Source organism: Myotis nattereri, assembly GCF_964212035.1.
Source record: "Myotis nattereri genome assembly, chromosome: 7".
NCBI lineage: Eukaryota > Metazoa > Chordata > Mammalia > Chiroptera > Vespertilionidae > Myotis > Myotis nattereri.
The window spans coordinates 41,595,312-41,622,764 of NC_138082.1; the positions used below are offsets into that span (position 1 = coordinate 41,595,312).

Here is a 27,453-nt window from a genome sequence, read left to right on the forward strand (position 1 = left end):
TTTAGGAACAGTTGAATAAGACCAGGCAGAGTTGAAGGCCTGAATTAAGAAAATGACAAAATGAAAAGGAGAAGGTCTGTTTAGGAGATGTTTGGAAGGGAAGATCAACAGGATGTGGTCACTGATTGGATTTGGGTAGAAGAAAAAGCAAAGAAAAATGTAGTGTGCATTACTGGTATTGGTGAATGTAAAAGAAAGAAGAAGAGCTGAAACCGGTTTGGCTCAGTGGATAGAGCGTCAGCCTGTGGACTGAAAGGTCCCAGGTTCGATTCCGGTCAAGGGCATGTACCTGGGTTGCAGGCACATTCCCAGTGAGGGATGTGCAGGAGGCGGCTGATAGATGTTTCTCTCTCATCGATGTTTCTGACTCTCTGTCTCTCTCCCTTCCTCTCTGTAAAAAATCAATAAAATATATATAAAAAAAGAAAGAAAGAAGAAGAAAGGAAAGATGGTTAGAAGATAATGAGTGAAAGAGTAGGGATTAAGAGTGCCATAGGAGCCCTAGCTGGTTTGGCTCAGTGGATAGAGCGTTGACCTGTGGACTAAAGGGTCCCAGGTTCAGTTTCGGTCAAGGGCACGTGCCCAAGTTGTGGACTCGATCCCTAGTGAGGGGCATGCAAGAGGCAGCCAATCAATCATTCTCTCTCATCATTGATGTTTCTATCTCTCTCTCCCTCTCCCTTCCTCTCTGAAATTAACATATATATATATATATATATATATATATATATATATATATAGGCTCAATAGTGATTGATGTGAGCCAGGTCGGTGCTGATAGGTTACAGGGGACAGGGAGTAGAAGATGGGTCAAGAAATTGGATATTCTGATGTAGTGAAGAGTAAGTAAGAAAACTAGCATACTAGGAAACAGAAGATGTAGACCAGAGAAGGGACTGTGCACGATGCAGTGTTTGCAGGGCGTCGGAATCCTCAGATGCCAGGACCCAGGAGAAAACAAACCCTGGAAAGGAGAAGATTCTCTTCTTCCTCTGAAATGAGAGGGAAGGATGGGAGGGAATGTCTTGTTTAAATATTTCTTAGTAGAGAAGAAGCAGAAAGCGGGGATTCATATTGTAGAATTCTGATTTCTTCTATTAAGCAAGGTGGCAAAGCATATGCAGGAAGTGGGATTGGGGCTTGAGAGAAGTAGGGGCGATTTAGAAAAGAAGCAGCAGGGAAGGTGGTAGGATCGAAAAATCAGAGAATTGCCTGTTAGTAGTGAGGACTCAGTGGGAACCAGTCAGCTGACATTAGGTTGGATTAGAATTCTAATCTTCTCCAGCAATTTCTTCTGCTTTGGGGCAGAAACAGAAAGTTCTACGTGGTGAATTTCATTCAGGGCTGGGGATTAGGAAAACAGGAATGGATGAAGGACCAAGGAAATGAGGGCACCTATCAGGATTATTGCTGAAATGGTCAATACTAGTAATAGGCTAAGAGGATGGCATGTGAGGGCTGATGTGTCCTTGGCACTATGAGAACAGTGGTGAGCAGGATTACAATGAGGAGGACAAACACCAGAGTCTTCCAGACATTTTCTCCATAAAGTGGAAAGGTGAATGCCCCTATAAATCATTAACTAAACTGGAATTTAAATCTGGGCAGACTCTCCCAGGTTGTGCTGTTCTGCTTGGCTAAGCACTGATAAGCTTCTGTGAACCCTTCAGGGTGAGCGAGGTATGATCCACCTTCCCTGTCTGGACAGGTTTGGTCTACCCTCCCTTCTCCTGCTGAAGCAGGCCTGAGGTATGCATCAGGATTGCACACCTGAGACGATTTATCACGTTCCAGAATGTAGGGCCCCTGCTGATTCCACCTTTTGGCTTTTAGAAGGCTCTGCTCTGGCCCTTTCTGGCTGTGCCCCCTCACCACAGAGTGAGGAGACTGTGGGGTCAATGGGATATGCCCGCTTAGAATCCACATCGATCCCTTGTAGACCATACTCTGGGTACCTTGGACCACCTCAGAATCCCTTGTCCAAATGCCTCAACCCACTTCCAAGGACCCCCTAAACTTCTTCCCAGTCCCATCCTCCTAAGGGCAGACTGCGCCATAGTATATGTACTCCTCAGCCAGAAGGTGGCCTAAGGGAGCCTCGGAAATGTGCACAGAGTATGAATGTGTGGGCTGGGACATCCACACTCACGCATGAGAGGCCCTTCTTATGGGCCAGGGATAGGGATAGAAGGGGGCAGCTTCAGCCTGGGGTTCAGCTCCCCCCATGCCTTCACGTCCTGGTGCAGAACTCCAAGGAATTCAAGAATTACACATTCAGACTTGGACTTCAGGTCATTAGGAAGCCAGGGTGATCAAATTAGGAGAATAGGACCTATATTTATAACTTTTTACATAGTTACACATGTAAAATACAAGCCTCTATTTGTACTCTTTCCCTTGGTCCCACAAAAGTTAGGGGCACTCCTGGCTCCTGTAATGTGTTACTTACCTGTTGTGAAGGAAGGTTTTAAAAAATTATTATTGTAAGTTTATTTGACATATAGTTAGGTCTAAATTGCATCCCAAGATAGTAAAAAATAAAAGTCCATTAAAAATCTGGTTTGGGCCTAGCCTGCATGGCTCAGTGGTTGAGTACCAACCTATGAACCAGGATCACGGTTCGGTTCCTGGTCAGGGCACATACCCAAGTAGAGTGCTCCATCCCCTGTGAGGAGCATGCAGGAGGCAGTCGATCAATGATTCTCTCTCTTCATTCATGTTTCTATCTCTCTCTCTCTCCCTCTCCCTTCCTCTCAAAAACAAAAATCCAGTTTGGGTTTTTTAAAAGTTTTGGGACCTTAAACTGTTCCTCCCAATTTTTAATATCATTGGATAGAGTATATTTCCCTGTTTCACTAATGTCCATATTTAAGGTGAATTTTCTAAAAGAATCTGTGAACATTTTATCCTACTATGACATTCAAAGTACTCAGCTTACAAAAACAAACAAACAAAAAAGTACTTAGCTTGGCCTCGAGTATAAACCGCATCAGATAAACATTGGGACATATCTTCAGTACATCCTTTTTGAAGTTGAAGATGTTATCACATCTTTTTCATGCGTTCCAGATGCTTACTGATACATTAAATCTGATTAATGCTAGATTTGAGACCTGTCCTGCAAACTCATGCATTATATCTTCATTCCTTCATTATCAGATCTTAATTAAGGAGTAGAATTATGTAAAGCTGAAAATGTCTAGTCATTTAGCTACAGAAAAGGGAGAGGAGATAGAGGAGATAGCCTCTGGATTGCCTCACATGGCCTACTGTTATCATTCCATTTGCACCTTGACATGCCCTCTGTTACATCTTGCATCTCAGAATGAGAGGTGACCTCTTAAGAGGGTCTGTGCTAGGACCCTGCTAATACTAGTTCACAATCTGCTAATAAATCTCAGAGCCTGACTTGACGGAGGTCCAGTTCAGAGGTGGAAGGTTCGGTTTCTAAAAGAGTCGAAAGAGAACATTGATCTGGGCTAGAGAAGACCCAAGTTCTGGACTCAGAGCTATGATTAAGTTGTTGCTAAAGTGACACTAGGCAAGTTACTTCACTTTTCTGTGCAGGTACTAACACTGATGTAAGATATGGGGGTGGGGAAGGAGAAAGAGAATTCATTTAGCTTACTGACTTCCAAACATACTAAACTGTGAAACACCTTTTTTGCAGCAATATACAAAAAGAATAATCCAAGGAACACTCTTTGGGAAATGCTAGACTAAATCATTGGTTCTCAACAGGCAGGGGGAGCAGGGATTTTGGCCCATTCTCACCCCCAGGAGATATTTGGCACTATCTAGAAACCTTTTTGGGTATCACAACTGGAAGTGGCCAGGGATTCTGCTAAGGATCCTACTACAGTGCATAGGACAGCTCTCCAAAAAAATAATTATCCAACCCAAAATATCAATAATGCTAAGGAGTTGAGAAACCCTAGACTAGATAAAATATCTCTAAATCCTCTTTCAACTCTAAAATCTAAATGAGGTGGGGTTTGTTTTCTTAAAACACACAAAATGTTATTTCTCTTTTACTCAAAGTCAGCTGTAGGTCTAGGTAAATTTCCATGTACCTCCATATTTAAGCTACTTTGATCTTATAGCACCTTCCTATCAATATGTACTTCTATGAGTCTATGCCTTGGCAAAGGAAGAGAAAGCATAGAGAATTAAGGTTCATCTATGTTTCAACATATATCAGTACTTTTATTGCTGAATAATATTCCATTGTATGAATATAACACATTTTATTCATCTGTTTATTACTTGATGAAATTTGGGTGGTTTCCACTTTGTAGATGTTATGAATGATGCTGCTATGAAAATTTGTATACAAGTTCTTGTGTGGACATGTGTTTTCATTTATCTTGGGTTATCTACCTAAAATGAGCATTGCTGGATCATCTTATGTTTAGCCTTTTGAGAAATTGCCAGACTGTTTTCCTAAATGGCTGCATCATTTTACATTCCAACTAGCAATAAATGGAAGTTCCAATTTCTCCACTTCCTCACCAACACTTTTTATTATCTGTGTTTTTTATTTTAACCATCCTAGTTGGTATGCTGGTATCTCATTGCGATTTTGATTGAAATTTTCCTGAAAGTTAATGATGTTGTGCATCTTTTCATGTGCTTTTTAGCCATTTGTATATCTTCTTTGGAGAAATGTCTATTCAAATCCTATACCCATTTTTAAATTGGGTTATTTGCCTTTTCATTATTGAGTTGTAAAAGTTCTTTGTGTGTCCTAGATACACATTTCATATATGATTTGCAAATATTTTCTCTCATTCTATAGGTTTTTTGCTGGTGTCCTTTGAAGCACAAAAGTTTTAATTTTGATGAAGTGAAATTTATTTCTGTTTTCTTTTGTTGCTTGTGCTTTTGGTGTCATATCAAAGCAACTGTTGACCAATCTAAGGTCACAAAAGTTTATGCCTATTTTTTCTTCTAACCTTTTTATTTTTAGCTCCTATATTTAGGTCTTTGTCCCATTTTGTGTTAATTTTTATATTTGGTGTGAGGTAGAGTTTCAACTTTATCCATTTGTATGTGATAAACCATTTGTTGCAAACCATTTGTTGAAAAGACTGTTTTAAAATATCTCTTTTATGATATCTATAATTTCTTTTCTAATAGGTTAAAAAATAGGTCATATCTCAGGTTACTATGACTTCTAAATCAAAAACTCTGGAATAAAAGCTACTTTTACAATTATGTTGTTCCCTTAGAGCCATTTAGAAAAATTCTACTTCCAGTTAAAAGCATTCTTTCCCATTGGAGGTATTTCACCACAGAGGTAACATAAATGTAAATTTGGGGACACAAAGGGTCTCCTTAATCTCTCGGTATGTGTTCGAATTTCCTCTTTTTGTCCTCATTTTTATCCAGAATAATAATATTAACTCTCTATAAAGTTCATGGAGATCTCTAGTGTTTGTGCCCAGAATGTATTTCTTGGTTAAAAGATCTCTTTACCCACTTCCACGTGTAGAAAGAACTAAGATATGGGATTCTGATCTCACAAATGAGGCACAAGGGTTGTTTCCTCAAATGAGACAAGGGCTTGGACTGAGAAGGTGCCTTGGGTTGAGATGGTTTTTATAAACTTGGTTAGCTTGAATTCTAGGCTTATTTTACTGCTCATTGTATTTTGTCCCCATTTATACTGATGACTAATAGAATTATCTGTGTTATATCAATTATGTCATTAATATTTCCCCTAGTTTTGAGTGCTATGCAGTTCTCCTTTAAACTTGTATGTGGATTAAACTTGGCAGTGATTTAAGGTAATTAATTCATAAGTCAGTTGTTAGCAAGATCCAGTAATTAAAGTCTACTTTAGAGTAAGTTATTAACTCTTCAATAAAAACAAAGCACTTTATCAACTTATCAGTTTTAGCTATTTGTTCTAGTTGACAGGTGAGATAGGGACATTATTGACTGTACATAATCACCTCTGTACTTTCACCACTGAACAACGGGGTCAAATGGAAGTTTGAGTTGTTCAAGTTCGTCATTTAAATCTAGAATAAACCAGTTCAGGTTGATGGGGGTAGAGGAGGGTGCCCTTGAATCTTGATACCTTTGCAATACTGTCTCCTTAAATTTTACAAAATCCATTTTCTCTCTGTTCAAAATTTTCAGACATCTAAACTAGATCAAGGGTCTCAGATTGACATCTGAGATATTAAATCACTTTACTGTTTATGTTTTTTTATAATACTTTTAAAAAATAGCCTTTTAGAGTTCTCCTTATGAACAGGCTAGAGGGAGGAACTCTAAGTGTAACGCCTAGGACACAACAGGTGCAGGTCTTTTCTTTTCAGGCCTCAACTAGTCACAAGTTTCCATCTCATGATAGCAAAGTTCCTTTTATTCTGCTCTAGTTCTTCTCCTGACATCCGGTTATGTTTATTCAGTTCACGGGCACGCCATAATGGGCCCTTTTGCTTTAACCTTGTTGGCTTGTGATGAACTGTGACCAACGTTAAATCCAGGTCTGACTCTTTCATGTGGTCAGGGTGTCTATAGTAGTGGTTCCCAAATCCAGCTAATTATTAGAATTACCTGGAGTGATTTCTAAAGAGTTTCTCAGGCCTCACCCCAAATGCATTGAATCTGGACCTCAAGGGTGGAGCCAGTGGATCTGTATGTTTCAAACTGTCCCAAGATGATAGGGATGTTCAGCCAAGTTTGGGACATGGTCCAGGACTCTCTCAGGTGCTTGGAGGTCCTGTAGGGTTAGCCTCAGGGCATTGCCTCTGAGAAAATGCTATCTACTTACCCAAGAGGCTAAAACACAGGGGGTGCCTATTTGCAATATACACTTAATGACTACTAACCTTGGCAAAAAGTCTTGTGTTCCTTCTCTGTCCTCTCTCACTCCCTTGGGCTGTTCTGTGACATGCTTTGTCAGCACTGGCACTGGTAAAAATAAGATAGACTTGCCCTAGCTTGTTTGGTTCAGTGGATAGAGTATTGGCCCTTGGACTGAAGGGTCCCAGTTTGATTTCAGTCAGGTGCACATACCTTGGTTGCAGGCTGGGTCCTTGTGCAGGAGACAGCCAATCAATGTGTCTCTCACATCAATGTTTCTCTCTCTCTATCTCTCCCTCTCCACTCTCTCTAAAAATCAATGGAAAAGTATCCTCGGGTGAGGATTAACAAAAACAAAACAAAACAAAAATAAGATAGACTTTGGTCCTGAGAGACCCAACATGGACTCTCAGTTCAGCCTCCTCTATGGATGCCATTTGCCTCATCTATAAAATGGAGGTAATACTGTCCTCCCAAGGGGAATCACTTCGTAAGTTATATTAAATGTCTAACTACTATGCCGTATACCTGAAACTAATGTAATGTGGAATGTCAACTGTAATTAAAAAATTTAAAAATATAGATATATTATCCTCCCAAGGATGTTATGATCAACAGAATGTATTTGTATAGCATCCAGAACACAATGCACCCTGCATTAGGCACTATTACTTGTTTGGTTGTACTTGTCCACCTCTATGAATATGGTGGGTTAATGAAGCTTGCTCATGAATTTTCCCTGATTGTAGTGCCCTAGATTGCTCTGGGCAGTATGTCTCAAAGTAAGGGACACAGACCACCTGCATCTGAATAGAAGGAAAAAAGAGGACAGAAATCAGCTCTTCTACAACTCTTAACATTCTTCACTTTTTAATTTTTTGTTGTTGTATAACATACGTATAGAAGTGTGTTTATCATAAGTGAACAGCTCAGTGAATTTTCATAAACTGAACACACCCATGTAACCAGCAGCTAGATTAAGAAACAGAACATTCCCAGCATCCCAGAAGCTCTCCTCTGTGTGAGAACTTTTAGAGCCTCGGTTATAGGAAGAGCCCAGCTGAGGGGCACTCCTTCATCCAGTCTCACCCTTCTGTGATGGGCCAAATCTCCATTACATGTGAGCCCTCTCCAATCTGAGAGACTGGGCCTATGGCCTCACATGCACTCTTAATAGTGATGCAACTTCCTTTGTGAGAAGGATCACAAAGGGTGTTTCTATATTCTTAGCCTACACCCTAAACTGTTGAAAGTAAATGAACTCAGGTCCTGGCCAGCAAGGAGTGGAGATCAGTCATTGCCTGAAAACATCAGCAAATCCAGCATTTTCTCACAGAGGGGTGAATGAGGTGGATTCTAGGGTAATTACCTTAGTGTAATTGAAAACTAAATCACTGATGACTGCATAGTTTAAATATCTATTTAAATACTTTCACTTTATTGCACTTATTTTTACAGGACATGCTACCACCAAATAGGCTATTAATTTTTCTAGCAGATTAAAATCTGAATGGGTACAGCTCAAATAGATGCCCTCTTTTTCCAGAGATCAATAGAGCTTTTCTTTTGTCTTTAATCCAACTATTTGAACAACCTAGTAGACCAGGACCTGTAATAATATAGGTCTTGCCCAAAGGAGATCAGGTATTCTATGTAATGTAATTTAGACAAGATTTTACATAGTAGAATAAGAACCAGTAGAATAAGAACCAGGGGTGTTTTTGCCTATATCTTCTCAAATTTTTACATGCATACAAATCACATGGAAGTCTGGTCAAAATGCAGGTTCTGATTTGGTGGGTTCTGAAGAGCCCTGAGATTCTGCATGTCTAACGAGCTCCCAGGTGCTGCTGATGCTGCTGGTCTGAGGACCACACCTTGAGTAGCAAGAGGATTCAGAATAAGCACTGAAGAGAAGCCTGTATAAATATCTGAGCTTCCATTTCCTGGTACATATAGACTCTTTCTAAGGTCCCTTCTAACTGTACAATTTCACAATTCAGTAATCCCTCTTCAACTATTAACTAATTTTTCTTTAGGCTGGTGATTCTCATTGTTTATATGCTGTTATATTAAATATTGTTCTTTATTAGAAAGCCAGGTAAAAACTCTTGCTTATGGCTGACAAGTTTTATTTTTCAGTCTACCTCAATCCATGGGAAGTTTTGGCTAATAATAGCGTGATACTGGGCTTGGACCATAATTTAAATTTGAGTCAGCACAGTTGGGCTTTGGTTAGATAAGCAAATGTAAACCTGGGAGTATGCCCAAAAGAAAGGAACAGTTAATCCCTACCAGAATAGGCAATCCTTTATGAATGTAGGGTGGGGTAAAAGTAGATTTACAATTGTGAGTATGAGAAACACAGTTTATTCTTGTATTATATTTATTAATTATTGTATTATTTTGTATATGAACAACTACTTTTTCTTTTTTTTCTTTTTCTAAAATATATCTTATTGATTTTTTACAGAGAGGAAGGGAGAGAGATAGAGAGTTAGAAACATCAATGAGAGAGAAACATGGATCAGCCACCTCCTGCACATCTCCTACTGGGGATGTGCCCGCAACCCAGGTACATGCCCTTGACTGGAATCGAACCTGGGACCCTTCAGTCCGCAGGCCGATGTTCTATCCACTGAGCCAAACCGGTTTCGGCAACAACTACTTTTTCTATATGAATAACCTACTTTTGCTGTACCCTGTACTTCACTCAAATAGCCACAACTCGGAAGAGCTGCAGAACATGTAAAGAAAAACTCAAGGAACTGGAATTATTTAGCTTGTGAAGAAAAGACAAAGGATGGCTTAAGAATCATTTTTATTTATTTTTATTTTTAATAGTTTATTGATTTTTGAGAGAGAACGAAACATTGATGTGAAAGCATAACATTGCGCTGGGGATTGAGCCTGCAATCTGGGCATGTGCCCTGACCAGGAACTGAACCAGCAACCTTTTGGTGCACAGGATGACACCCAAGCAACCAAGCCATATCAGCCAGGGCAAGAACCATTTGTCAAAGGCAGCAGAAATTAGCATATCCTGTGAAGCAAATGTCTTTACAGTGCATCAGAATAAATTTAGGTTAGCTCTAAGGTAGAACTTTCTTGTGATAATGGTAACCCTAGGTGCTGGGATTGCCAGTGGTAATTTTTTTTAAGAGTCTTAAAACCAACCATAACCCTACTCCATTGCCTGTCAGCTGTGTTATTAGTTGATATATGGATGGGGGCTCAGTAATGACACCATTCTAGATATTGAATACAAAGAATTAAATGCTTACAGAGCCATGAGGGGGACTAAAAGGACAGAAATTAGAGGACTGTCCTTAGACTCCCAGGTCAGACCACATAGCAGCCATCTAGTAGTCAAGAAGCTATGGAAATGACTGCCAACATCACAGCTACTTCTCATTAATGAGGTTGGTGGTGATACAGAGGCACAGAGAGTCTTGCCAATGAAAATAATATCTAATACAGCACGCACATCACAGATAGCAGAGAAAACTGACAAATTTTCCTTTCAAATTTCACATTATCATATCTGGTTGGCAAAATCTATACAGAATCCTATTAGCATGGAAGTCTAAAAATTATAGTTGTGTGTTTTTTTAACTATGAGTTGATTTTTATTAAAGTATAACATATAGAAAAAATGCACAAATCATAATTAGACAGCTTGATGAATTTTCATAAAGTGAACACACCCATGTAACCAGCACTCAGATTGGGAGCCAGAAATGACTGTCACCCCAAAAGCTCCCCTCATGCTCTTTTATAGGCATTCTCCTCCCTGAAAATAACTGCAATCTTGCCTTCTAATACAATAGAGCAAATTTGCCTATTTTCAAACCTTATACCAAGTGGAATGCAGTATATACTCTTTTGTGACTGGCTTTTCTCACTCAACATTATATGTATGAGAATTATCTATGTTGTATATAGTGATAGTGTATAGAATTCCATTGGATGGGTAACACAGTTTTTGCATTCTAATGCGGATGGACATTTGGGTTGTTTCTAGTTTGGGGTTATTACAAATAGCATTGCTAATGAACATTGGTGAACATATGTATGCATTTCCATTGGATATATAAGAGTGGAATTTCTGGGTTATAGGGGTTGCATATGTTTAGCTCAAGTAGATACTGCCACGCAGTTTTCCAAAATAGTGGAGATGCCACATCCTTACCAAAACTTTGGGTTTTCCATCTCTAGTATTTGAGCCAAGAAATGCCTGTTCAAGTATTTCTCCCAATTTTCTATTGTCTTATCTGACTTTTTTCTTGTTTCACTGTGTAGTTCTTTTGTAAACCAGGGGCCAGTGCACAAATTCATGCACCTTGAAAGGAACTGTGGGCTGCGAGGCTGCAGTGGGCACAGGGGCGGGTCTCGGCCCATCCTCTGCGCCCCCTCCCAGACCCTTCCGCCGCGGCCCCCAGCCTCCTGTCTGCTGGCAGCCCCACTCCCGCCTCCACCACTCCCATGCTGATGGCATGGGAGCAATTGGGGCCAGCGCGCCGTCAGTGGGTGCGAATGGTGGCTGCTGTCCCGATTGCCCCTCAGGAGCAGGGGAAGGCGGAGAAGCCTTCAGGGGCAATCAGGGCTTGCAGTCACCGCTGGCACCTGCTGACAGTGCTGAGTGATCGGGGCCGGCGCCAGGCGCTGGCAGCAGATGCAAGCGCTGGGCAAGACTATAGTGTGCCGGAGCAAAGAATTTTCAGTAACCACCAGAGGCTCACCCCGATGACAGCGACCAGCACCCCACCTTGGTCTGGCACCCCCGCTCACCTGCTCCACCATCCCACCGCAGTCGACAGCCGCCATGTTCTGCACGCACCCCCTGGTGGTCAGCGCACATCATAGCAATCAGTTGTTCAGTTGTTTGGTTGTTCCACTGTTCAGTCTATTTGCATATTAGCCTTTTATTATATAGGATGAGCCCTTTGTTGGGTATATCTATATATATAAAAGGCTAAATGACCGTCCGATCATCCGACTGGCTAGTAGGTATGATGCGCACAGACCACCAGGGGGCAGATGCTCAACGCAGGAGCTGCCAAGATGCGGTGACTTGGCAACAGTGGTTCTCGAGTGATGCACCCCAGAACCAGAGAGGAGGGAGCCCAATTTCTCCCAGGGCCACACGATTCCACCTTTCACAGTGGGTCATGTTGTTGCTGGGCACTGTCGGCCCTGAATCTGGTTTACTGCCAAGCTGTGGTGACCGCAGACACCCTTCAAGCCGTGGTGCTGACCCAGGTGCGGCAGGCCGGGGAAAGACAGAGAGAGGTTGGCTAAAAGGCGTGTCCGGCCCATCTCACCCAGTCCTTCCGGCCAGCCACCTTCTGATCAATTTCCTTTCAATGTGCACAAATCTGTGCACCAGGCCACTAGTGTATTGATAATACCTTTTGCCACTCTATGGCTATTTTTTTCACTCATTCAGCAGTGCCTTTTGATGATGATGTTCAAAATTTTTACATAGTGCAGTTCATTTGAGGTTTTCCTTTCTGGTTTGTTTATTTTGTGTATGTTCAGTTTAAGAAATCTTTGCTGACTCCAAGGTCATAAAGTATTCTCCTATGTTTCTTGTAAAAGCTTTATTGTTTTACTGTTCACATTTGGCTTTATAATTTGTCTATTATTGATTTTTGTGTGTAGTGAAAAAGAGGAAATATAGCTTTGAGCCTTCCAACTTCTGTAATACTGTGGAGTGAGGATAGGTATCCATAAAAGGTGGTAAGAATGAATGCTGAGTGCCAAGAGACCACATCTAACAGTTAACTTAGTTTTTTTCATTATAAAACAGCACCAAACTGAATTTTTCTGAACCCCTTTTCAAATGTGATGGTCTGGAATAGCGATTTTCCACATTCCACACTTCCCTAATGGCTACAGTCCACCTCAGTCAGTTGCTTTGCCTCTTTTTTTCTTACCCTGCCTCTTGGAATGTCATCATTGTTACAAGATCACTGTGTTCTTTTCTAGAAATAATAGGGAGAATTGATCTGCTTCCAAATAAATGAAATTCTAACCAGGGTTATATTTGGATAAATGTGAATGGTAGAATACTCTTAAAGAAATTCAATTTTATAACCAAATCATTCATATATATATATATATATATATATATATATATATATATTCAAATACAGGGCATTATTCTAAAAGGCTTGAGAAAAAGTGGGTTCTTCTAAGTGAGTTAAACAAGCTCCCACACTCTACCTCTTCCCACTTATAGGCACACCCACCCCCTACAATTTATTTTTCATGTGAAATAATTGATGTCTCATTCCTTTGTAAGGTCTTGTATAAAGGAGGTTTGGAAACAAGTTCCCTAGCTTCCCTACACTGGCCTTCCCCCCAATAGAGTCCTCTTCCAGAAATCACAGAATGGCCAGTGGAACAATATGTATCTAGAGCAAAATTCTTCTCATGCATCTTGTACCTGATTCTCTACTCTTTCCATTGACATTTGGATATATCCTTTGGTTCCCTAATAAATATTAGCTGAAGTGGGTTTTCTATTCAACTCAGTTTCATGCCGCCATGTGTCTGGGCTGTTAGAAAAGTAACACTGCTCATTTCAGGTCAAACTGAAATGGTCATTTCCAAGCCAATTTACACAGTTTCAAGATTGTACACAGTTCCAAGGCTTTCACAATGGGGTGGGTTTCTTAGCTGATCCTTAACAAATTCACAGTGCTATGCCAAGACTGATATGTACTGTATGGGGGTCCCATGGCTTCTTTATGTCAAAGAGCCTTCTGTTGTTTTTAGGTCCCATAGAGGTCTGACCATCTGCATAGATGTACCTGATAGCCATTGCCCCTAGGTTCTTCCAGGTCCTATTTGTCAAGTACTCTTCTAATCACTCTATATGCATTTTCTTCTTTAACCCTCATCATAATCTAGATTATAGTTCTGTTTTATCTAGATTTTATAGATGAGTACAGGGAAGTTTTGGAGGACCAACTTTATATGAAAATCCTCACTACCAGTCACCAAACATGCATCGGCATGTCATAAGATCCATCACAGCTGCAAAATACAAGGAGAAACAGCAAGTGAAAGAGGTGCAAAAACTGAAAAAGAAAGAACCAAAGACTATTCTTCCACATGATCCCACTGCAGATGTTTTTGTTATACCAGCTGAGGAAAAACCTATAGAAATACAGTGGGTAAAAACAGAGCCAAACATTGATTTGAAAGCAAGAAAGAAAAGGGTTTATAAAAGACAAAAATGAAACAGAAGATGAACAGTGGAAATGCAAAATGAACCACTGGATAACTAATTTTTCAGTTATTTTATATTTACTTTGTATTCAACATGTAAATACTTTTATTATTCAGGACTATCTTACATTTAATTAGTGTGGCATTTTTTAAAAAATTAAAATCTTGTGGCTTTAGTAGTATCTGTTTTTCTAAATAAAATACTCCTAGAATTCAAAACAAACAAAAAAACAATAGCCATTTTTATTGCTAATGGTTTTCAAAGACTAGAGATTGTTTTACTTTGTTAAATTGGTTAAGATTTATTAAATTCGCTTATAACGTAAGTGCTCATCTTAAGGTAAATTCCAACCTAATAGCAAGAATGACTTAGAATAGATACCTTTTTCCAATCCACTCCAGTGGAAACCTTAGCCTGATTCCACCTCTGGAAGAAAAAAAAAAAGGTATGGACTCAGTGAGGGAGGAGAAAGGAAAGCTGATAGTGACTCACAACAGTTTTTGGAATAAGGATTATGCTTCCACTCCCACAAGCGTGATGCTGGGAACTTCCACCTGGAAGATGAGGCAGATTTTGACACAAAAGCAGGTTGAAGTGTTGACCCACCCTAGAAAAGAAGCTGAATTCATTGCTAGCTTCTAGACTGCACAGTTAAAATGCAAGACAGCAATACACTGTGCCCAGTACACTCAAAGGCCTTAAAAGTGCACATACCTTTTGGTGAGCAATTTTAATTTTAGGACTATGCTTAGGAAGTAATTAAGCATATATACAAAGCTTGAACTACTAGGTAGATCATCCAAGCTAGGTTCATCATACAGAAATAACAAGAGCAACCTAAATATCCAACTATAAGAGTTTAGTTAAATAAATACATCCATATACAGGGTGGGGCAAAAGTAGATTTCTAATTGTTCATATGGAAAATAATACAATAATTAATAAATACCAGTACAGTTGTGTTTCGTGTATTCACAACTGTTAACCTACTTTTGCCCTACCCTGTATTATGTACCATTTATATTAAAGTAATGGTATAGACAAATATTTACTAATGTGATAAGATGTCTAAAAGTTATTAAGGACAAACACAGGTAACTAACCAATATGTACTCAATGATTCAATTTTTTTAAAGTAAATGTGTGAATGTTAAGTGTGGTTTTAAAAGCTCTTAAAAGGCTTCTGGTTCAAGGAGGTGGGCTAAGTAGATGTATTTAATCTCCTCTTGCTCTCCAGATCTCACTAAAATGATTTTAAAACATACACTCTCACAGAGAACACAATTTATAAAGGTGTAAAAAGAAACAACTCCTGGTTTTACTCCCCAACCCAACTCTGGGTCTTGCTTCCATTTCTCCAAGTGGAAGAATGAGGAAGAATGAGAGGAGGATGGGAAAAGGAGATTTTTTTTCCCCCTTTTTATTTTATACATTCTGTACCATTTGAAAATGTTCATAAGTATGTATGTATTTTGGTAACTTTAAAAGTTATTGAAGGATAGCTATAAATATGTTAATATAGCATCACACCATTTTGTCCTTAGTTTCACTAGGGTACACCTAAACTTGGTAAGGGCAGAAGGCAAAAGAGAAAGAATAAGGGAAGAGAAGAGAGAAGGAGGCAAAGAGCAAGAGAGTACATTTTAAATGGAGTGCTGATTTCTGCCGTACCTTCCTTTCAACTAGCTTGAACTTTACCCAAAGTAAATCTGAAAGAGGAGATGTGACTGCGACCCATTTCTGGTCCCACGAGTTTTTCATACATTAAGTGTCTGGTCATGCGGTGTGTGATTCTAGTGTTAACAGATCCTTTTACTTTTGTTTGTTTGCATTTAAATAACATGGCTTTTTAATGCAACTACTTCATTAGGTGCTCAACTGCGGAAGCAACAGTTTTATTCCAACATTGAGGGATTTAAGGTACTTTCAAGGGTAATTCTCATTCCTTCCTTCCTTAATTTAAACATTAATTCCCAAAACTATGGAAAGCTAGTGCAGAAATTAGTCATCAGTGGTCGTACTAAGGTGTGTTTTATTTGCTCCCCCTCTCTATTTAGTCCTGTTTTCTATTTGAATAATGAGGAAGTGTTCCTTTTGTAATATAGAAAACTATATTTTAAAATTTAACCATATACATAGCTCTCTTTCCACCTTCACCTTGCCTGTGGGCACCCAATGGCTCATTCTCTTTTCCAAACGCAACAAGATTTCATGACTCATTTCCTCCTGCTGCCCCAATTAGAGCACTTTGTAATAATATCAGCCCATCCAGTGGCCAGCGTGGCTCAGTGGCTGAGTGTTGACCTATGAACCAGGAGGTCACAGTTCGATTCCTGGTCAGGGTGCATCCCCAGGTTGTCAACCCTGGTTCATTTTTTAAAAAATAATATCACATAGTTTTGTATCTTACAAAACTCACCCAATCCCAACCAGAGGGGAAGGTGACAAGTGAGGTAGAAGAGGTTATAAGGGGGATAAAAGGTAATGGAAGGAGGCTTAACTTATAAACACACAATACAATATACAGATGATGTATTATAGAATTGTACATCTGAAACCTATGTAATTTTATTAACCAAAGTCACCCCAATAAATTTAATTGAAAAGTCAAAGTAAATAAATAAATAAAGTTCTTCTGAGTCAAAAGGAAATCAAAACTAAAATAGAATATCCCTAAAGTAGCAATAACAAAAATACTAAAACTATAGGAAAATAAAACTTTACTTGCAAACAAAAGTACACCTTAAACACTTTAACTACTAGAATAGGAAGAAATTAATATGAAGTAGTTATGCATTCAAAGCAAAAGTTAGAAAAGGAGAAACACACACAAAATAAATTAACCTGAAAGAATAAAAGAATTTTTTAAAAAACACACACAAAAAATCAGTAAACAATTAAAATCATAAAATTTATACAGCAAAAAAATAAGTAAAGCTTTTTCAAAGTTGTAAGGAAAAAACGCACCTCATCAAATTCCAATTTGTGTCAGATGGTACTAATAACTAGCCCAATTGTTTTTCTTTTTCCTTGTATAAAATGCTTTTTAAAATTTTACGAAACTCAAATTTATATTCATCAGTAAGAAAAAATTTTTCAGAATTTGATATATACTTGGAAAATGATATTTGCAGCAGAAACATTAAGTACGCTACTACTTTATTATCTAAATTTAAAAAGTCTTTCAAAAAACTGAAGATGCCACCGAAAAGGAATTCACTGATGAAGTATCCACGTTTCTTTTTCTTTTCCTCTCCTTTATTTGTTAGCTACCAAATCTCATTTTCGACTGGACTCAGACTTAGAGGCAGAAGCTCTCAGAGAGGACAGTCAGCCTGTGTCTCTCTGCTCCTGGCGTTTGGCTCTGGCCTCCATTCTCTCAGCCTATTCTGCGGCCTCTTCCTTGTTTTCCTTAGTACAGTGTTTCCGCAGAGCCGTACGCCTGCGTCTGTGTTGCAGGGCATGTGGGTGGGGTAACAAGACGCTGAATCTTGGGTGCTTTAGTCCTAGGTCTCTTACCTCCTTTGTTAGAGGCTTTCTCACAACATATTTGCGGACATCATCTTCTTTAGAGAGATTGAAAAGTTTGCGGGTTCTGCTGGCTCTTTTGGGCCCCAGGCGAGGAGGCACAGTGGTATCAGTGAGACCAGGAATATCTCTCTCCCCTGTTTGACAATGACCAAGTTGAGAACACTGAGATTGGCTTCCACAGTGCAACCCTGAGCAGATTTATGTTTTCTCTCTCCAGTTCTCCTCGGTCTGTAACAGGAGTGCCCCTGACTCAGCAGCAGGCGGACTCGGCCATGGGTCAAGACACCCTGCTTCACAGGGAAGCCTTGTTTGTCATTCCCACCACTGATCTGAACCACATACCCCTTCCATTCTTCACCCAGAGTGTCAGCAGCAACTTCTGTGGCCGTACGCCTCTCAGAAAAGGTAGGAAGTTTGCGTTCATCGTCCACTTCAATGAGTTTCTGGCAGCCAGTGGCTGGGAAAGAGATGTTGAGCTTCATCCTGAAGCAGCCGGCAGTCTCCGAGGCGCCACGAAAAAGAGCTTATCCACGTTTCTGACTGCAAACCTGAAGGATCAGGATTGGGCTGTCCTCAAAGAATAATTCTGAAATCCTGAAAGGACAAGCAAGCAACCATTTATCTCTGGCCTGTGGGATAAGCAAATCCTTTAGCAGCTTTCGAAGTTAGAGAGTAAGATGCAGCTGAACGCTGCCTGGGGTCCAATCCTGTGGAAATCTGCCCCAGGTGGTCACCTGACCAAGTTTCAGGGTTAATGGTTCTGATCTGTAGAGAGTGACACTCCAAGACTGCATGTGCTCTATGGAGGATGGATGCATGGATAGATGCCTCATTACAAGGGATCCAGTTTTAATACCTTATTATGTGATGAAGGACAATTTAATTTCCTGGGCTCCTTTATTTTTATAGATTTGAAATGGGAATCCTGCCGAAATTGGTTTGGCTCAGTGGATAGAGCGTCGGCCTGTGGACTGAAAGGTCCCAGGTTCGATCCCGGTCAAGGGCATGTACCTTGGTTGCGGGCACATCCCCGGTGGGGGGTGTGCAGGAGGCAGCTGATCGATGTTTCTCTCTCATCGATGTTTCTAACTCTCTATCTCTCTCCCTTTCTCTCTGTAAAAAAATCAATAAAATATATTTAAAAAATAAAAAAATAAAAAAATAATAATAATAAAATAAAATAAAATGGGAATCCTACTCTGTTTATTCTGCAAATTAAATGAGAGACTCCCTATGGGTGTATAATGCTGGGGTTCTAAAGTATAAGAATAAGTTTTAAAATATTTATTAAGAAAAAATGATAAAACACATTATTTACAGCAGAGTAGTTGATAAGCAGACAAGCAGTTCTCGATAAGGCCAAGTGGGAAGCCTGGAAAAACCGTCATGTTCCCCTTTAGCATTTTGCACCTTGTTTACTAGTTAAATTAATGCCTTGGCAACAAGAATTGCATTTTTCTTGCATGGAATCCATCTCTAAGAAAACACACACCTGGAGGCTGTCAACAACAATTTGCTAGCCAAGCTAGAGTGAACCCACTGACAGGGTTGGCATGGATCGGCCTTAATCCTTTCTCGGCACTGAAAAGCAAGACAAAGAAAAGTACCTATCAGGGATGTTCAAGTGAATCCCATTCTGCCTAACCATTCACAGGAGGCCGGCACCACCGCTGCCTCCCCTGTCATCTGAAATTAGGACAGCTGAACCATATTTGGGGAAATCTCAAACAGCTACAAGTCCAGATATAAGTTCTGGAAATCTTTCTTAAGACAAAGATCTGTTTTCCTAGCTCCACTAAGATGCCTGACAACACCTCAACCTGGGTCTCTTTGTTCATCACCTCCAAGATCTTGGACTTGCTGCTAAAACACGTATCCGATACCAAACAGCATCCCCAAACTTAGCATAACTTTTCTAGGATATTCTATCCATTGCACCATCTTACCCAGAACTTTTAGGTATCTAATATTTCCTCCCAGTTTTGACTGTGCTCAGCAACTCTGATGCCATTGTAACAATTATTTCCATGCGCACCCCCACCAGCCTGCTGAATTGGGCCTATCCTAGATCTTCACACTACCCTCACCCACTCCATCCTACACCACCATCTTCTTTGTTGGGTCAGTGCCCTCTAACAGAAGGCCAAAGTGTAACCTCTACTAGTCTGACCTATCTTTTTTGGCCCTTGATCACATATGATAGACCTTGGACATGTCCCTTAGAGTCTACAATGTTTGATAATAAAAGAGATGGTGATGGTGTATTTTCTGCTGCTCCTGCTTTTTTGTTGTTGTTGATGATGTTCTTGTGTGTCTGATTTATTTAACTTAACCTAATGTTTTCGAGATTTGTCTGTATTCTAGCATATATCAGAATTCCATTGCTTTTTTTCTTCCTGCTTTTTAATTCCTCCTTTTTCCCCTTCTTCTGAGAAGGGCACTGATAGGGAGGTACCAAATTGATCTGGAGAGGATGAACTAGGTGTGCTTAGATCATGGAGCTTGGCCTCAATGGGGAGGAAATGGAATCCTCACTTATCAGTGCAACCATGATGTCTAGTTTTAAGCTTTAAACTAAAATAAGAACTGCTATAAAAGACCAACCTTCTTGTAAAAGTGAAATCAAATGAAGTAAAAGATATGAAAGCACTTTGCCAGCTATAAACTACTTAAAGCAAATAAACCATGTTAGCAGTCATTGTAGTGATTCTTCGCTAAGGCAAACAGCCAAGACCTTGAGTGGAAAAGTCAGTGCATCTCCCATCTCCTGCCTTCTTCTTCCTGGCCCCACCCTTAATGTCCCAAGGCTCACTGTCTTCTATCAGATCCAAAACTCCACTCCCTTTCCCTCCCCCGATTATTTCCTCACATCCTTCAGTACCAGTGGAAACTTCTCAACTAGTTTTTGATCTCATTATTGATTATAGAATTCACAACAAGGCATGACTAAGGATTAATTTTTTTGGAATACATTTACATTTAAAAATAGTGTGTTAATCAGAAGAATTTTCTGTAGAGAAAAATGGGAAGCTTATTTTTCAGAGTTTAAGTTAATATCTATGATAGTCAGCAGAAATATATTCATATTTTCACCAAAATATATGTACAGAAATATTCATAGACACAATATTTTTAATAGTCCCAAACCAGAAATAATCTAAATGCCCATCAACAGTAGAATAGATAAATTATAATCTATTCACATAATGCAATACTACACAGCAATGAGAATGAATGAACTAAAACTTTATGCAACAACATGGATAAATCTCACAAACATGATGAATAAAGGAAGGCAGGTACAAATATACCATAAAATTCCATGGATAGAAAATTCAGTGAAAATCAGAAAAAATGAATCTCTGATGTTAGAAATCAGGATAGTGTTTCCCTATTTGGTGGGGAGGTAATAGTGACAAGGAAGGAAACACAGGGACAACTTCTGGGTTGGTAATAATGTGTTCCATGATCTGAGGACTGGTTACATAGGTGTATTGATTCTGTGAAAATTCACTGAGCTATAAAGCTATGTATGCATGCATGCTTTACTTAAATTAAAACATGCATTTTAATTTAGTATGCATGCATGTTATCTTTAAATTTAAGTATGTATGCATATTGTACTTAAATTAAAAGCTTACTTAAAAATTAGCAACACAGCCCTGACCTGTGTGGCTCAATAGGTTGAGCATTGTTCCATGTACCAAAAGATTGCTGGTTCAATTCCAGGTCAGGGCACATGCCTGGGTTGCAGGCTTGAGGGGGCATGCAGAAGGCAGCCGATCTATGTTCAACTCATATCAATGTTTCCCTTTCTCTCACCCTCTCCCTTCCTCTCTCTCTAAAAAAAATCAATTAAAAAAATTAGCCACACATGTTTACTGTAGAAAATTCAGAATATAGGAAGTATAGAGTATTAAAGGAAAACTTTCAGGGAGAAACCAAGATGGTGGCATAGGTAAACACCGGAGATTGTTGCCTCACACAACCACTTCAAAAATACAACTAAAAGATGGAACGGACATCACCCAGAACCACAGGAAGGCTGGCTGAGTGGAAATTCTACAACTAGAAGGAAAGAGAAAAGCATACCGGGACTCAGAGGAGGTGCGGTGCGGAAGTAAAATACTAAGGTGTGGAGGTGCATACAGAGCGGGCTGACGGCTGAGGGCGCGGTTGTCTTTTTCAATCTGGAGGGAGTCTCAGGCTCTGAGCTCCAGCTCCAGGCAAGTCTCTGGGGACCCAGACTCAAACGGGAGAAGTGGGACTATCTGGCATCGGTCGGAACTAGAGGGCAGTTTTCTCTCCGAGGTACTTACAGCAATTGCTGGGACACTGAGAAGCAGAGCCTCTGAAGGCAGGACTAAGAGCAGCCATAACTGCTCGCTCCACCCACCCTGTTGATCCCCTGGGACCTACCCCGCCCAAGCCTTGCACACAGGCATTTGCTGGATAGCCTCAGGCAGAGGCTAGATTAGCACCTTCCTAGAGATCAGGACAGAAGTTATCCCACTGCAGACACAGCTGATTCTCACAGCCAATTGGCCTGGAGGTCAAATCCCCCTCAGTGTTACCTACAACAATCAAGGCTTAACTACAACAAGACTGTGCACAAAGACCACAAGGGGGTGCACCAAGAAAGCATAAAAAATGCAGAGACAAAGAAACAGGACACAAATGACAGAAATGCAGGAAAGCAAACTGCTGGATATAGAGTTCAAAACCACACTTTTAAGGTGTTTCAAGAACTGTCTAGAAGCCGCCGATAAATTTAGTAAGGCCCTCAAAAAGACTGGTGAGACCACCGATAAATGTAGTGAGATCCTCAAGAAAGCTAGTGAGACCCTCGATGTTGTGATAAAGGACCAACTAGAAATTAAGCATACACTGACTGAAATAAAGAATATTATACAGACTCCCAACAGCAGACCAGAGGATCGTAAGAATCAAGTCAAAGATTTGAAATACGAAGAAGCAAAAAACACCCAACCGGAAAAGCAAAGTGAAAAAAGAATCCAAAAATACGAAAATAGTGTAAGGAGCCTTTGGGACAGCTTCAAGCGTACCAACATCCGAATTATAGGGGTGCCAGAAGTAGAGCGAGAGCAAGATATTGAAAACCTATTTGAAGAAATCATGACAGAAAACTTCCCCTACCTGGGGAAAGAAATAAACTTACAACTCCAGGAAGCACAGAGAACCCCAAACAAAAGGAATGCAAAGAGGACCACACCAAGACACATCATAATTAAAATGCCAAGAGCAAAAGACAAAGAGAGAATCTTAAAAGCAGCAAGAGAAAGACAGTCAGTAACCTACAAGGGAGTACCCATACGACTGTCAGCTGATTTCTCAACAGAAACCATGCAGGCCAGAAGAGAGTGGCAAGAAATATTCAAAGTGATGAATAGTAAGAACCTACAACCAAGATTACTTTATCCAGCAAAGCTATCATTCAGAATTGAAGGTCAGATAAAGAGCTTCACAGATAAGAAAAAGCTAAAGGAGTTCATCACCACCAAACCAGTATTATATGAAATGCTGAAAGGTATCCTTTAAGAAGAGGAAGAAGAAGAAAAAGGTAAAGATACAAATTATGAACAACAAATACACATCTATCAACAAGTGAATCTAAAAATTAAGGGAATACATAATCTGATGAACAGAATGAACTGGTGATTATAATAGAATCAGGGGCATAAAAAGGGAATGGACTGACTATTCTTGGGGGGGAATGGGTGTGGGGGATGCGGGAAGAGACTGGACAAAAATCGCGCACCTATGAATGAGGACAGTGGGTGGGGAGTGAGGGCGGAGGGTGGGGTGGGAACTGGGAGGACGGGAGTTGTGGGGGGGGGGGGAAGAGAAACAAATGTAATAATCTGAACAATAAAGATTTAATTAAAAAAAACTTTCAAAAAAGGTAAAATTATGACTCATTTAAATAGCAAATGAAAACATATCAAAGATTTTTAACTTGTTAATGAATGAGGGAACCAGTAAGATGTTATAGCCAGTTCAAATGGATTTGATTTATGGGGATTTATATTATCTTCCAGACAAAATTCATGTATATGTGTTAATAGGAATCAGTTATAAGCTATGGACAGGAAACTGTCCAATACTATCCATTTTCTTTTTATTTTGTTTTATTTATTTTTAAAATACATTTGTATTGATTTCAAAGAGAAAGGGAGAAGGAGCGAGAGATAGAAACATCAATGATGAGAGAGAATTATTGATTGGCTGCTTCCTGCACGCCCCCTACTAGAGATCAAGCCCCCAACCCGGGCAAGTGCCCTTGACCAGAATTGAGCCTGGGACCCTTCAGTCCACAGGCCAATACTCTATTCACTGAGCCAAACTACCTAGGGCTATCCATTTTCTATATGTTAACTTTTTTCTCTACAAAGTTATAAAATAGTCTAGTCAAAAACAGTGAAAGGAGAAATAACAGAATGTATAAACTAAATTTTACCCACTGAATTTTAAACACTTTCTTACATTAGAATAAAATCAAAACAACCCATAATCCTTTTATTTAGGCATCACCTACATATACACATTTGTGCCATATTTTTTAATAGCATGTGAGAATTGTCTCATCTCTATAGCAAAAAAAAAAAAAAAGTTTCTCTTTTTTTCTCTACAGATGCTCATTGAAGGCAAAACAACTGTTTCCATATTGAATACAGATTTTTCTTTTTGTTCCAGAAAGCATTTGTTCACATTTCTAATTATTTCTTTAGCCTACTTTCTTAGAAGGAAAAGTAATGGATCAAAAGATATGATTATTCTAAGACTTAATACATATTGCCAAATATTATAAGAACTAGGGGCCCGGTGCACGAAATTCGTGCACTGGGTGTGGGGGGGGGGTGAGAGTGTCCCTCAGCCCAGCCTGCCCCCTCTCACATACTGGGAGCCCTCAGGCATTGACCCCCATCACCCTCCGATCGCCTGATCGGCCCCTTTCCCAGACCTGACGCCTCCGCCAGAGGTGTCAGGCTTGGACAGGGGACCCCCATCTCCCCCCGATCACTGGCTCTGGCCCCCGCCCAGGCCTGAGGCCTCTGGCACAGGAATCATGCCTGGGCAGGGGACTCCCATCTCCCTCTGATCGCTTGCTCCACCCCCCACCCAAGCCTGACGCCTCTGACCCAGGCTTCAGGCCTGGGCAAGGGGACCATCATATCCCCCCAATCCCCGGCTCCGCCCCCCACCCAGGCCTGATGCCTCAGCCAGAGGAGTTGACCCTCATCACCCTCCGATCACCAATCACCGGATCGGCCCCTTGACCAGGCCTGAGGCCTCCAGGAGAGGTGTCAGGCCTGGGCAGGGGACCCCCAGCTCCCCGCGGTTGCAGGCTCCGCCCCTGCCCAGGCCTAACGCCTCTGGCCTAGGCGTCCGGCCCAGGCAACGGGGACCTGCAGTGGCAGCGGGGGGCGCCGCGATCGTGGGCTTCGCTTTAGGCCCAGGCAAGGGGCCCCTAGCTCCTGGGACTGCCAGTTTCGACCATGCCCAGCTCCCATCGCTGGCTCCACCCCTACTTCCTGCTATCACTGGCCAGGGCAGCAAAGGTGCCTGATTCTCCGATCATGGCTGGGGGGCAGGGCAAAGGCGGCCCCAGGGCCGCCTTTGCCCTGCCCCCCAGCTCTTAGCTCCCCCCTGGGTTTCAGATCACTGTCAGTGGCAGGGGGCTTCTTCCTGCTTTCCCTTTCGCCTCCCTGCATTGTGCCTACATATGCAAATTAGCTGCCATCTTGTTGGCAGTTAACTGCCAATCTTAGTTGGCAGTTAACTGCCAATCTTAGTTGGCAGTTAATTTGCATATAGCCCTGATTAGCCAATGAAAAAGGTATCGCCGTACACCAATTACCATTTTTCTCTTTTATTAGTGTAGATTACGTTGGAGTATATAGTGGAGTTGGTTGAAGAGAGGAAGGAACAACTTTTCTAGGCCACTTGCATACTCCAGATATTACTTCTGTGCACCAGACTTCAGGAGTGAAATGTATGGTTACAGTTTTGCAAGTACCCCCTATCTGCCACCTTCTTTTCCTTTGCTTTTAGACTTCACCAGGATTGAATAAAAACTCAGTCATTGAATAAAAAAAAGGTATGGGTTGGCACAACACATTACAAAACCCCAAGCTCAAACACAAACCCAAAACTAGAAGAGGTCTCCCTACACTGCTGGCTTCATCTGTATTAGGTTATAAATCCCTTGAGGGATTTTCCAAAACATAACTCAAACTTCTTCCTCCATAGGACTTCCTGTGTTCACACATATTTTCTGATCTGTTTTACCTGTCTGGATTTTAAATTATATAAGCTACATGTATCTAACCAAAACCTCATTTATTCAATAGTGTTTATCAATTGCCTACTAAGTTCCAGGCACTGTGATGTTTTTGCCCTGGGAGTCCAAAAAGTATGGTTACCATATAATATATAAAATATACTATATATTTTGAATGAGCATTATGCATTATAATGTCAAACTATGTATTGTTTCATTGCATTTGTTGTTTTCAGAAGATAGGTCTTCTCTTTTCACCCAGCTAAGATGCCCCTTGAAGGCAGGGGTTAGTTATATCTTCACTTCTCTGACATCTTCCAAATTACTATGCCCTTAATAGGTACCCAGTAGAGAGCAACTGAATTGAAAACATTCGTGCCTCATGTCTGCATGGATCAAGTAAGCTATTCCTTCCAGCGCCTCAAATTACTCTTAGAATCTCTGTGGGAATAAATAACAAATGATTGGGAGACATGAAGTAACTTATTATATAAGTGATCATTTTACATTTTATATCTTCACCAATAGGTGGCACCATCAATTTTGAAATTATATTTTATATTGTTATAGCCCAAATATCTAAGTATGGAGTTCACTCAATAAATATTTATTGGGCACCTTCTATGTGAATGCTGCTCAACCAGCCACCACTAACAGTAAAAATTAAAATTATACAGATATGCTTTATCAAATCCTCTTCCATTAATTCCCTAAAGGACATTCTACTTTTATCCTTGTTTTATAAAATAACATCTAAATCTTGGGTAACTAGTCAAAAACAACAATTTTGCAAGTGTGTGTATGTGTGTGTTTGTGTTCCTAATGTGGATTAAAAAAAAGGGGGGGCCACATGCTCACCTGACAAGCTCAGGGAAGGCCTGCATGGCAGTCTTGCAGACTCAAAGACCTAAAGTAACCGCAAAGGATGAGCTGAAATTAAAACTTTAATTAAAAGCAGTTTATAGTGGGTAGTCGTGTCCTAGGCCAGTATCTTCCTTGACAAAGGTCAACCTTTACCTTAAATGAGCCTATTGTCTTTTTGCATCTAAGATAACATACCTGTGAAATGTCAGTATAACTTATAACTTTCCTTTTTCCTGACCTCTCGGGACACAACCAAATGCACCATAAATTCCTTCATTGTTATTGTTATGTTAATTGTTGACTGCTAATTATCCTGTACCCACCTAAGTAAAAGAAGTATGTGTCTATCATTTTGCTATTTATCCAATCCCAGAGGTTTCCCCGCTTTTCTTTCTCCCGCCTCCCTAATCTATTATCAATGGATTTCATGTAACCCACTTATGTCTCCTTTGATTGTAATATATAAAACCGTGTGTGACACTCATTAAAATGTCATTCTCCGGAGCATTATCCTAATACGTTGAGATTCTGCTTCCTGGAAACTGTCGACAGTTTGGCTCAAGTAAACTCACAAAAAATTATTTACAGGTTTGAATGTTTTTTATGTAAACACTACCCACCCTAATATCTGATTTTAAAAGAGGGAAGGGGGTGCAAAGTTAAATAAAAAGCAAACCGGAAAAATCTGGATGGGGAA

General features: G+C 40.3%; 1 protein-coding gene and 1 pseudogene across 3 annotated transcripts in view; one reads left to right on the plus strand and one right to left on the minus strand.

The window, feature by feature from the left end:
- NFE2L2 (NFE2 like bZIP transcription factor 2) overlaps nt 1-27,453 on the plus strand; it is a 157,572-nt gene that overhangs the window by 64,917 nt on the left and 65,202 nt on the right. The window lies entirely within an intron of this gene.
- Nucleotides 17,339-18,105, minus strand: LOC308522415 (small ribosomal subunit protein eS6-like; annotated as a pseudogene). The gene has a single exon. The product of its transcript is annotated as a small ribosomal subunit protein eS6-like (transcript).